Genomic DNA, 12,229 nt, shown 5'->3' with positions numbered 1-12,229 from the left:
TGGAAAAGTATGGAAAATGGAAACAAATATATGGAAAAATATTCATGTTTCCAAGACTGTTGCCACTGTTCTATTTTCTAAAGCATAAAATTATGAATATCTAAAAAAAGAAATGGATCGATCTGTTTTTTTTAAAGCGTTTACTGGTGCGGCTAAAATGTTTGCATGAGAGCACAAACAGTAGGTTACACATCCCAGAAAACATTTGGGCAGATTGACAAGTTGAATGCCCCGCCTTCTGCTCTTATCCTCCTCCAACCCATTTTAAGGCCCGCCTATGTGTCTTCAAGTTTCACTGCTGCTTTGACGGACAGGTGATGTCCACACACTGTCATTCAGCATGCCTTGTATGATTGTTGGCAGAACTCATAATGGGTAGATGTAAATTCTCTGACGACTGGCTCATAAATCCCAAATATAAAGACTGGTTGGAATTTTTTTTACCAAGACGTCTGGAAAAAGTATGGAATTTTGACATTTCAAATGTGTAGGAACCCCGATCATGTACGGTCGCTAAGGACAAAAACGTTTCCTTATGAGACTGGGCTCTCGATTAAAGAAAACAAATCCCAGATGTATTACTTTGATACAGACCAGTGTGTGAGCGTCCCTCGTATGGATTGTAGAGCTGTGTGCTGCTGGGATTGTAACAGCAGACTGGAGAAAGAAGGGTTTTCATTGTAAAAATCCCCATTTTTTTTAAAAAACATAATTACCCCTTAGTGACAAATTACTGCTATTTTGGTGCCTTCCATCAAGAGTTTATTGTGAGGGAAAAGAATATGATTGTATTCAAAGTACTGGAAATCACATTTCTTTAGGGCGTCAGCATTCATTATGAGGAGAAATGAATGTTATAGGATTTATTGCAGTACTTTACGTTGTCGGAGAAAATGAATGTGTTGGTGTTAAAAATGCGTTCGTCCATGTTTTGTGAAATTTCAACATGCACTTTGTTGCAAATTAGTCTTGGCAGAATTGACAAAAAAAGACACTAAAAAAACAGACACTATTCACATACTGTTTTGTGCATTTTGTCCATAATACTGCAAATGAGTATGACGGTCATAAATACTAGTGTAGATATATATTTAGACATACCTTTTAAAATATGTATACTTGCTCATTACATAATATCAAGTAAAAGTTTTGGCTTTTTTTGGCATTAAATAATTGTCTTGATTGGAAATGGCATAATGCAATAGTTTTTTCAGATACATTTAATTTTTTCTGTTTTATGGAATGTGTGATTTATTGTTTTTATTTATTTATTTTTTTTAGTAAAGCTGCTGTGTCTCAAAAGAACATATACTACATCGTGAGCAGTGTTGTGTTTGTCCACATTTCTTGCAGTTGGGTTCATAAATATTTGGACAGTGACACAAATGTTGTAATGTTGCTGAATGTTGTGTCAAGTTGTGTCGTTCCTCAAATCACCTGCTTGTAGACGTACCAAGAACCCGCCCTAATATTTCACATGTACACAGTCAGTTGAGCTCTTTAAGTCTCTTTTTAAAGACGCACCTATATGCACTGGCTTTTAATACAAGTGTGTGACTTATTTGTTTTATTCTTCCGGTTGTGTTTTTAGATGCAATTTATCTTATTACTGTGTATCTGTGTTTTTTTTTTAATCTGTTTTAGTATATCTTATATTTATTCTTATTCTACCAGGCTTTAATATATCTTGCATTTTAATCTGCAGATTTGTACAGCCCTTTGGGCACTTTGCGTTGTTTTAAATGTGCTATACAAATCAGGGTTTCTGTGGGTCATTAAAAGTATTAAAAGTCATTAAATAGATTTTGTGGAAAAAAATGGCATTAAAAAGCATTAAATTGGATGTCCAGAGGCATTGAAAAATTAAATGCACTTGATTGAAAAAAAAAGCATTGTTATTTATGATTTATTTTGATTATATGAACATTTATTTGATTGGAAGTGTAGTCTGATGATTGACAGGTGGAACCCTTTAATTGTCTTTTGTTTATGGCTGATTCATGAAGTCACAACACCGGATGCTTGGAATGCAACGTGCTGTGACTGTGCTCATGCTGTGGCGAAAGAGCAGAGGGAATATTAGCAAGTGTTGGAAAAATGGGAAAATGCAAGTTTCAGCAGAAGTTGTTGGAGGAGGAACTATTCAGAACCTGGTTAAAGCCTGTCAATAGTAAACTGTCATTAAACTATAAAAAAAACAAAAAAACAACCCTGTATCTGCAGTTGGACATGGGCATTAAATTTGTTTGAAGTGGCATTAAAAAGGACGTTAAAACGCATTAAATTAGATATGCTGATACCTGCAGAAGCCCTGTAATAACAACCCTCCCTCCATTCCATTTATGTTGTATATGTTCAAATCCATATATATATATATATATATATATATATATATATATATATATATATATATATATATATATATATATATATATAACCATTTGCACTACATCATATCAAACCATATTTGCACTCTCCTTTTAAACACTTTTTTATTCAAATTTATATGACTGTTTTACATGTATGTGAATGTTTTATGCTGCTGACAACACTGTGAATTTCCCCAATGTGGGATCAATAAAGGGATCTTATCTTATCTTATCTTATCTTATCTTACCTTACCTTACCTTACCTTACCTTACCTTACCTTACCTTACCTTACCTTACCTTACCTTACCTTACCTTACCTTACCTTACCTTACCTTACCTTACCTTAAATAAACATCTTTCTCCTATGATGGATCTTGTTCATGGGACAATTTGCAAAACTCACTTCAGCTTCAGCATTTCATTACCTTGGGTGAATTCAAATCTGTTCTGTCAAACTGTCTAACAGAAGTGTGTAACTGCTATCCTTTAAGTGGTTGCAGCTTTTTATGTTTTAGCCATTTTATGCTGTCTTAATTGTAAGTTGTCTTAATTGTATGTAAGTTTTATACTCTGTTAGTTCATCTGCCTTGTACTGATGTGCCTTTTGGCCAGATCTCCCTCGAAAAAAAAATTTCATCTCTAGGGACATCCTGGATAAATGAAGGTTAAATAAATTAAAAAAAAAAACCTTGACCTCAGTTAACCACCACAATGGATCTAAAATGAAGCAATCAAGATGTGATCATGTTGATTTTTTTTTAACTTTTATTGAAGAAAACAAAATAAAACAAACAAAAAAAACCAATGTACAGAGTAACAACGTTTGTCCTGAGATTGGGCCCAAGATTACAATATAAAATATTTGGTTACAATGAAGAAAAGGAGAAAAAGGAATAAAAAAAACCAAAAACAAACAAACAATCCAGGCTTAAATATCCATTCCAATAAGACTGAATACTGGTCTCCATCTTCTTTCAAAGGTCAGAGTCTTCAGCTGTAGCTTTGCCGTTAACTGTTCCATTAGACAAACTTGTTTAATTTTTTGTATCCATTGTCCAATTGTAGGTGATTCAGGTTTCAGCCATAACATTGTTGTCATGATCATGTTGATGTTAACCTTTAATTTAATAGATTTAATAAAAATGTTGCACTAAGTGTTTAGAATTTACCATTCTAAATCCTTCATCTCAGATCCACGGTGGTGGTGGTAGTGGTGGTGTGTCACTGTCCAAATACTTACGGACCTGGTTGTGTTATCTGTGGGTGTGTAAATCAGTTTATTGCCTGCATTAGACCACTGTTGGCACTGACACATGAACCGGTGATGTGGAAAACTCTACATAATATAAGGAATACACTTGGTCTGGCAGTGACTGTGGTTTGTCAGAGTGTAGTTAGAATACAACTTTATCTCGCGGTTCCACACTTTTGCTGTCTGCTGACCACAATCCAGCGTGTTTCCAAACAGGACTACTTCAGTTGCTCGGAGTGCAGTTCACTTCATCTGTGGCTGAGTTGGGCGGTGAACTCTCTGCTATCGTAACTATTCACTCACTACAGCTTGACCTACAGTTTAGCTGCATTTTAAAACATGCGAACAGCAGCCAAACAGACAATCGAATTTTAACTTCATATTCGTTGACATCCCTATTGCAGAGACATTTACAGGAGAGGCCGAATTCACTGACTGTTTTATACATGACTATTTCTTAAGGCGTAGGCAGAGTTTCTGAGGTTATTATATGTTAAAAAGACATATATTCTGTGTAAATGTGTTGTTTTGGGACTGTTAATACTGCTAAACCGTGTCCTAGATGACTGCAGAGTTGACTTGACTGATTGATATTTTTATTTTGATCATGTAATTGACAATTTAAAAACAGAAATGCAAATAAATGATAACACTGGTCAACAACAAATTTATTGTTTAAGTTTTTTGAGCTGATTTAGGATCATTTTGGTGTGCTGAATCCAGAAATCACATTAATTTTGCTCAATCAGGTCAACTTTCTGAACTATGCTACATATTGGCTTTTTAACATTTTTGCTTACATTTATGGGCATTTTCACATCATATGATACAAAATTCTTTCATATTTCTTGCAATAAACGAGTTCTGAAGATTTTACTTTTGCCAATTTATGATTGTTTTTTTTAATATTACAGGTGAATGAAATGGCTTGGACTAGAAGATCTTGCAAAAATAAGTCTGACGTATTCTGCTACATCTGCGGTGAATACACCATTGTACCTAACAAGAATCCTGTTAGAAATGGATTTTTTTTCTCTTAAAACCTATTTTGGGTGAGAACTATATAAAAAAATCAACTGATAAAGTCACAAAAATGTAATCAATTTTGTGAGAAGATCAGATTTTTCAAAATCAAATTAGCAAAAAAACCTGACCTGATTGAGAAAAACAGATTTAGTGGTGCAAAATGGTCCTAATTCAGTTGAAAAAACCTAAACAACTTGCAAAAAACATTTTTTTTGTAGCCCAGTGTAATCAAGAGAATGAGAACAAGACAAAAATGGTAACTTAAAACTGCAACGTTTTAAGCCTCAAAATTTACATGAGCGAAAAGGAGTAGTAAGAAGTGTAAACTTCAACCCTTCAAACCTTTCCGTACTTACTGAAAACAACACTGTCCCAAATTCATCAGCAATTTTGAAACATGTACATTTAGTCACTCATCCATATTACAACACATTCACCATTACCCTGCAAAATTTATATCCAGATAACAAACAAAACACCTTGTGAAGTTCATTTATCAATGTGCCTCTGGAAGATCATTTCTTTATGGCTCATTTTAAACACAATCATAACGGAAATTTGTTTGTTCTGAACTCAATCTGTTCCACAGTTCAACTCCCCTAACAGTGATACATACATACATGATACATGATATACAATAAGAATATATATTTAACATATATCCTAAGTGTCCAACCAGGGTCAAAGTGTAATATATATATTTATCTCTACTGTTTCTTGGTTGGTTGACATGCTTGTTTTTATTCTGTATTTATATTTACACTTTTCTTTTAAACTGTTTTGCACTACGCACCACTGGAGAGTTGTCTCTTTAACCCTTTCATGCATAGTGGTCACTACAGTGGACGGTTATTCTCCAGCTGTTCTCTTGTATATTCATGGGTTTAGTTGTTTTAGTTCCATATCAACCAACACAGTGGACACTTATGCATCATCTCACAAATTGCAATTCATACCATTACTGTAACTTTGCTGTTCTTGATTGGTTCTTGAGTGGAAATCAATTGTTAATATTTATTTTTTTGCATATTATCTCCATGAAGTGAGTAATAACTAGTATTAGAATATGTTAAAATGTGAGAAAACATTAGATTAGCTCCATTAAACATGGTTTCATTTCACTGTTTTCATATCACTTTATGATATTGGGTTTTAAATACATGTTTCTTTGCTTCAAGAATAAAATTCATGGTGTAGCTGAGTGGACATTTTTGTAACTCCATGAAAAACAGGTTGATTTAAAAAAAAAAAAAAAAATTCAATCACATTTTTTTTTTCATGCCTAAAGAGGAATAAAAACACTCAGGAAAAAAAATCTTGATTAAGGTTCTCATAATTCATGCATGAAAGGGTTAATTTCGTTGTACATATGCATAATGACAATAAAGGCTGTTCTATTCTATTCTATTCTATTCTGTTCTATTCTATTCTGTTGTACACAGAAGCTTGTCAATGTTGTATGCATGCTTCTGACCAGGGGTGTAAGAAAATATCAGTATCGCAATATATCGCGATATTTCACTTCACAATACTGTATCGATATTAAAAAGTACTGTATCGATATTTTTAGTTATTTATTCAAATGCAGACATGGTGGAGGTTCTTTTTTTTTTGTTTTTCAAACTCTTTTATTTCTATATTCACATGGGTATTTTGTTTTGTTGTTTGTACTCTACAAAAGTACTATTGCGATACTGCAGGTCATAAATGTAGTTTTTTGAAATTGTTAACGCAGTTTTGTTGAATAATGGTTAATTCAAGCATCCTAAAAGCACTTTTTACTGTCTGAAAGAGGCAATTGTTTGTTTTTTTTATTGGGAATGCACAAAAATAATGTTATGGTGTTGGATGATTTAGGGACTGAACACTATGTATTCTTTTCGCAATAGAATACAAACATTTAAGCAGAATCTTAAACTGTAATGTCTGGAAAATATTATTTATTGATTTATTTGAGTGTTTTTTGTACCGGAAAGCCACATGTTAAAACTTTATTTATTCAAATGCTGCACTACAAGTTTTTCCTGGAAATAATCTTAAAATAAGAAACAAAACCAAAAATATTGTTAACAGTATAGTGATATATCGCGATATATCATATTGTGATCCTAGTATTGTGATTTGTATTGCATGGCCAGATTCTTGCCAGTACACACCCCTACTTCTGACATGTTACTGAAGGGCCGCCGGTTCCATTCCCTGGCCTGGTGGAGAGTTGTTGGCTGATGTGGCCTTGAGCAAGGCCCTTAACCCCCCCCCCCCCAGTTGCTCCCTGGGTGCCTGACATGGCAAGCCCACTGCTCCTAGCATGCAGTGTATGTGATACATGATCTAGTGATGGGTTAAAGGCAGAAGACAGATTTCGATGTGCGTGGCATGTTTACATGTGACAAACTACTACTGACAAAATAAAGATTCTGCTCTGTTAATTAGATGAATTTGTCTTAGCCTCGTCAATGTAATGGACATTATCTAAACAAATGTACCACTCAATCATTACTACATAACAGCAGCAGTAGTCAGTAAATAAAGCAGTACTGTGTGTGCCTTTATGGTTGTGAATAACATGTTTTAATACAGGGTGGGGAAGCAGAATTTACAATGAACATTTAGTTGTTTTTTCTCAGCAGGCACTACGTCAATTGTTTTGAAACCAAACGTATATTGATGTCATAATCATACCTAACACTATTATCCATACCTTTTCAGAAACTTTTGCCCATATGAGTAATCAGAAAAGCAAACGTCAAAGAGTGTGTGATTTGCTGAATGCACTCGTCACACCAAAGGAGATTTCAAAAATAGTTGGAGTGTCCATAAAGACTGTTTATAATGGAATGAAGAGAATGACTATGAGCAAAACTATTAGGAGAAAGTCTGGAAGATACTATTAAAGAAGAATGGGAGAAGTTGTCACCCGAATATTTGAGGAACACTTGCGCATGTTTCAGGAAGCGTGTGAAGGCAGTTATTGAGAAAGAAGGAGGACACATAGAATAAAAACATTTTCTATTATGTCAATTTTCTTGTGGCAAATAAATTCTCATGACTTTCAATAAACTAATTGGTCATACACTGTCTTTCAATCCCTGCCTCAAAATATTGTAAATTTTGCTTCCCCATCTTGTAGTTTCAGGATTTGATGCTATGGATGTTCAAGGGTTATGGGGGTTTGTGTTTTTGCATTAAAAGCTACAATTTTCATACATTTGTAGGCTGTTTTAGACTGTCACAGCATTTTAGGCAATTATTATTGCTATAATCACTATACCTGTGCACAGGGAAAAAGCTTTAGTAGATAATAAACACTTAAATGATGAGTCTGAGTTCAATTTGATCTAAAAGCACCCCTGTCTGCAACTATGTGGTTGTGAATGACATGTTTTTTTTGTTTTTTTTTAATAAGGGTTTTCCCTAGGTCTCTATAGGGATTAGAAACTGTAGGTGTTGTTCAAGGGTTATGGGGTCTGATATTTTTGTGGAAAAAAGCGCAATAATTTTCACACATTTTTGACTGTTTTCTAATAAAAAAAAAATTACTTTCATAGGATTTTAGTAAAGGCTTAAAAATAAAAGCCTTCTAGAGCCCACCTCCACCCATTAAACCCAAGAAAATAGAGTACAATAGGACGGACGGATGGATGGACTTTATCTATCCCAAACTGGGAAATTACAGAAATAGAATACCCTTTATTGTCATTGTACTGAATGTATAATGAGATTAGAGGGCTTCTCCTTTTTAGCGCAAACAGATACTGTAAATATAGATGAAAAATAAGGTACAAAATATATACAAGATAAAGTCCGACAAGACAGTGCAATTAATTCTGTATACAAATATGAAGATAAAAAAAGGATAAAAATTGAGAATTTAAAAAATGTATTGCACAGGATGGTTGAATATTTACAGAATAATTATATTGCACAGGGTAATTAACACTCAAAAATGAATATATATATATTACATGTGATATACATTATTTTATATATTACATATATTATTCTCAGTATAATTGTGTTGCGGAGAATGAATGAGTATTGAGGTAGTATTCTGAGCAGTGCAGCAGCAGTGACAGCGATAAATATATTGTACGTTATATTGATGGCTGGGGTCGTTACATGTGAGAGTTCAGGGTGGTGATGGCTCTCAGAAAGAAAGAAAGTGTCATTAAAAAAAAAAAAAAAAAAAAAAAAAGGTCATTTAGTTGGTTTTTATATTAATCTGGCTTTGGTACTGCCCCAAACCACCCAGCCTTATAATCAAAACCTTGTGTTTTCATAGTGCGTGTGATGCTCTTTTTTTTTTTTTTTTTTTTTTTTTTTTTTTGCCAAAATGTTTTTATTTAAATTTTTACCATTTTAACAAACAAACAACAAACAGTGCATACATCAGATCCATGCAACCTGCCACCTACAAACACAAACATCATTATGTTTACAAAAAAAAAAAAAAAAAATACAAAATGTAGAAATCTGAGCATCCACCTTCAGAAACCACAGAGGTAACTTTTTTAAATGTTTGCATTGTCCTCCAGTAAATTTAGATTCTTAGCATACACAATGAAAGGATTCCAAACATGTTCAAATGACTCCTGTTTGCCCTTAAGAATACAGGAAATTTTTTCTAGTGGAAGGGTAGAAAGCATCTGCCGTATCCACTGACTAACAGTTGGTTTATGAGTTCTTTTCCAAAATAATGAAATGTATTTTTTAGCAATAAGTAGACTGAAGTCTATAAAAATCCATTCATTTGTTGTATATTTATGTTTTTCTGGATATATGCCAAACAGACATAACTTTGGGTCTAACATGACTTGTTTAGAAATAATTTTTTCAATTATTTCCCTAATTTCCCTCCAGAACAATGCAGTTTGTCGACAATACCACAGTGATGCTCTTTTTACTGAAGTCTTTTCTCTTTCCCCTTGCAGGAAGTCCATGAAATTCTTAAAGAGTACGAGCTGAAGTACTGCTTCGTGGATCGTAATAAAGGCACAGGTAAAACTCAATAAACCTACATGAATACACACATTCAGCTTTTAACCGCACACACAACCATCACCCTGCCCAGTATTATTATAGTGTAAAAATCACCATAGTAATTGTATTTATAAAGCAAAATATACATAGTATTGTAGTGATGGACAGGCAGAATTAATATTATGACAACATGTATGTGGTGTATGTATTAAAAGCTCATTTAACCCTTAAAATGTGGTATGGAACTGAAATGCCCCAGTTGTGTATCATCGTAGGTCTCAGAAATTGTTGTAGTTGAACTTAGGGTTATGGCGAACCATAAAAGCATTAACCGTCTTCTACAACATCACTTTATGTTAAAGTTTAGAGGGTTAATGACATGTCAAACTCACAGTGGAGTTGAAAATGAGAGGGTTTCCTTCACAAAGTTAAAAGAACCTGAATTTTATAGGCAGCTGGCTGTTTTCTAATGATCAACAAGTAGAAATTGTTCCGAATGTAGAACTTTTTATGTCATATACGTGCGTGTTTTTGCAGACAGTAATTTAACCTAAATCATTATATCCTCCTGAGACTAAGCAATGCATTTTTGTCCTCTGTATAGTGGACAAGAGTTTCACAGCTTTACGCAAAAAAAAAAAAAAAGTCCACTGAAAAGGACATTATATAAAAAAAATTAAAAATGTATCTGAAAAAACTGTTGCATCATGTTGTTTCCAATTAAGGCGGTTCTTTTATGTAAAATGGCAAAATGTTTACTTACTGGATCTCAGGAGGATATTCCACACTTTTCAATACTATATTGTCTTCATGGACTTGTCGTTTGTCCGTAATGTATATAAACTTCGTATTAAAGTCATCGTCTCTAAAGTGACAATCTCGTCAACCACCCTAAGATATAACAAAAACCTGAATTGGTCACGCAAATTTTTTTGACAGTTTTTCCGTTTTTACTTGGATGTTATTTGATCAAACCCCTTGTACGTGCTTTATTTGATTGATTTCATATTTGTTCAGTATCATCTACAGACACTGGTGATCGAAAGTTATTATAAGGCAGAGAAAAACTTAAACATGGCCACTATTGCAATGTGTGTTCGGGAAATTTCTGTCTTTCATTCTGATAAACAAATTGGCTACAATCTGCTCCTAATTTGGCACTTCAATGGGCAGCTGCCCTGAACACACCCATGTATGAGTGTTGTCCCTGTTGCCATGGAAACACAGCAGATTTCAAGCTTTTGCCTTGAACCAGGGCGTGTTTATAATGTCAGTGTAATTGATCCATTCTGCCCCAAAGTTTGCATCCTGAATTACAAACTCAAGCCTGTACTTCCTTATGTCAATAGTGTGCCCGTTACCATAACAACGGTGCAATTTTCTTGGAGTCACCATAAGACAGGAGGTCATTGTAATTCCATTGTACTTTTTCTAATCTTTCCCCAATTTTATACTTTTTTTTTTTTTTTGTAACTTAATTACAGACTTTAACATGGACACATCTATATATCTATATTGCAGTCAACATTTTTTATATAAAACACAAGAGTTTAGAGTTTTGATGTTTTATTTCATGGTTGGACATTGAACAAATATTTCGTTATTTGAATTGTTTTGAAGTTTTACATCTAATTTATTGAAATGTTCTGACAGTACCACTAGTAACCATCTTGCTTCTTTGAAATTTCACATAACCATGCCAGAGTCTTATTCCACCTTTGGCTTCGTTGTTGTTTCAGGGTTGAAATGAGCATCTGTATTATAACAGGGAAGTGGACTCTGTGTGTGTGTCGTGGACAGGACACAAAATCCGTACAGAGCTGACTGCTGCAGTTTGGCATATTTATGTTTTTTTGGTCAAGGAAGAGACTAGTGAAAACGGCAAAATGATAGGACCAGTAATTTGGGAGATATTAGTAATTTTGTAATACTGTAGCTTTACAAATACTCAGAATCATAGAATTGAAGTGGGTTACCTAGCAACAGATAAACGATAGGGCCATGGTGTCAAATTTCAGAGAGGTTTTTCAGCTGAAAGTGCCAGTGGGGTTTACCAAGAAAGTACAGACTAACATCTTTTCCCAAAAGTCAGCTCTCCTGTGGTTCCCCACGGGTCAACGCACTAGTACATAATTATTTCTCATTCTCTTTTCTTCACACACAACAAAGAAATGCAAGGAATATGCGCACAGCCGTAAAAGACACACAAAAACTGAACTAAATTGGTTGTGAAGGTTAGTCACTATTTAGTGTGACCTCTGACGCCATGATAAGAAGCAGCACAAACAATTAGAAACATCTAACGTGTTGAATGAATGAATGAATGAATGACGTGTTGAATTGAACCTGCTATAAAATATCAGAAAATTAATGCCATAAATCTCATATTGTCTAATGTCTAATATTTAAAAGTAAACACAGGTATCTACAAGCTATGACTTTTTTTTATATTTATTTTTATTTTCTTCTATTTCCATTAGCTCAGTTAATATTCTTGTACATGACAGATTTGATACTGCTTGTACTTCTTTGATTTTCTACTGCTCAGAGACTGTTATGATGATCTTGTTTCTGCTGTTGCCCCTTCTCGGAGGGCCTTGG

General features: G+C 34.0%; 1 pseudogene; it reads left to right on the top strand.

Annotated features, from left to right (window-relative positions):
- Nucleotides 1–12,229, top strand: part of LOC115418291 (ribonucleoprotein PTB-binding 2-like) — a 250,586-nt pseudogene that overhangs the window by 59,092 nt on the left and 179,265 nt on the right.

Source organism: Sphaeramia orbicularis, chromosome 4 (genome assembly GCF_902148855.1).
Source record: "Sphaeramia orbicularis chromosome 4, fSphaOr1.1, whole genome shotgun sequence".
In the NCBI taxonomy this organism is placed as follows: Eukaryota; Metazoa; Chordata; class Actinopteri; order Kurtiformes; family Apogonidae; genus Sphaeramia; species Sphaeramia orbicularis.
The sequence above is the reverse complement of the archived record's forward strand: the minus strand, read 5'-3'. Positions and strand labels throughout refer to the sequence as shown.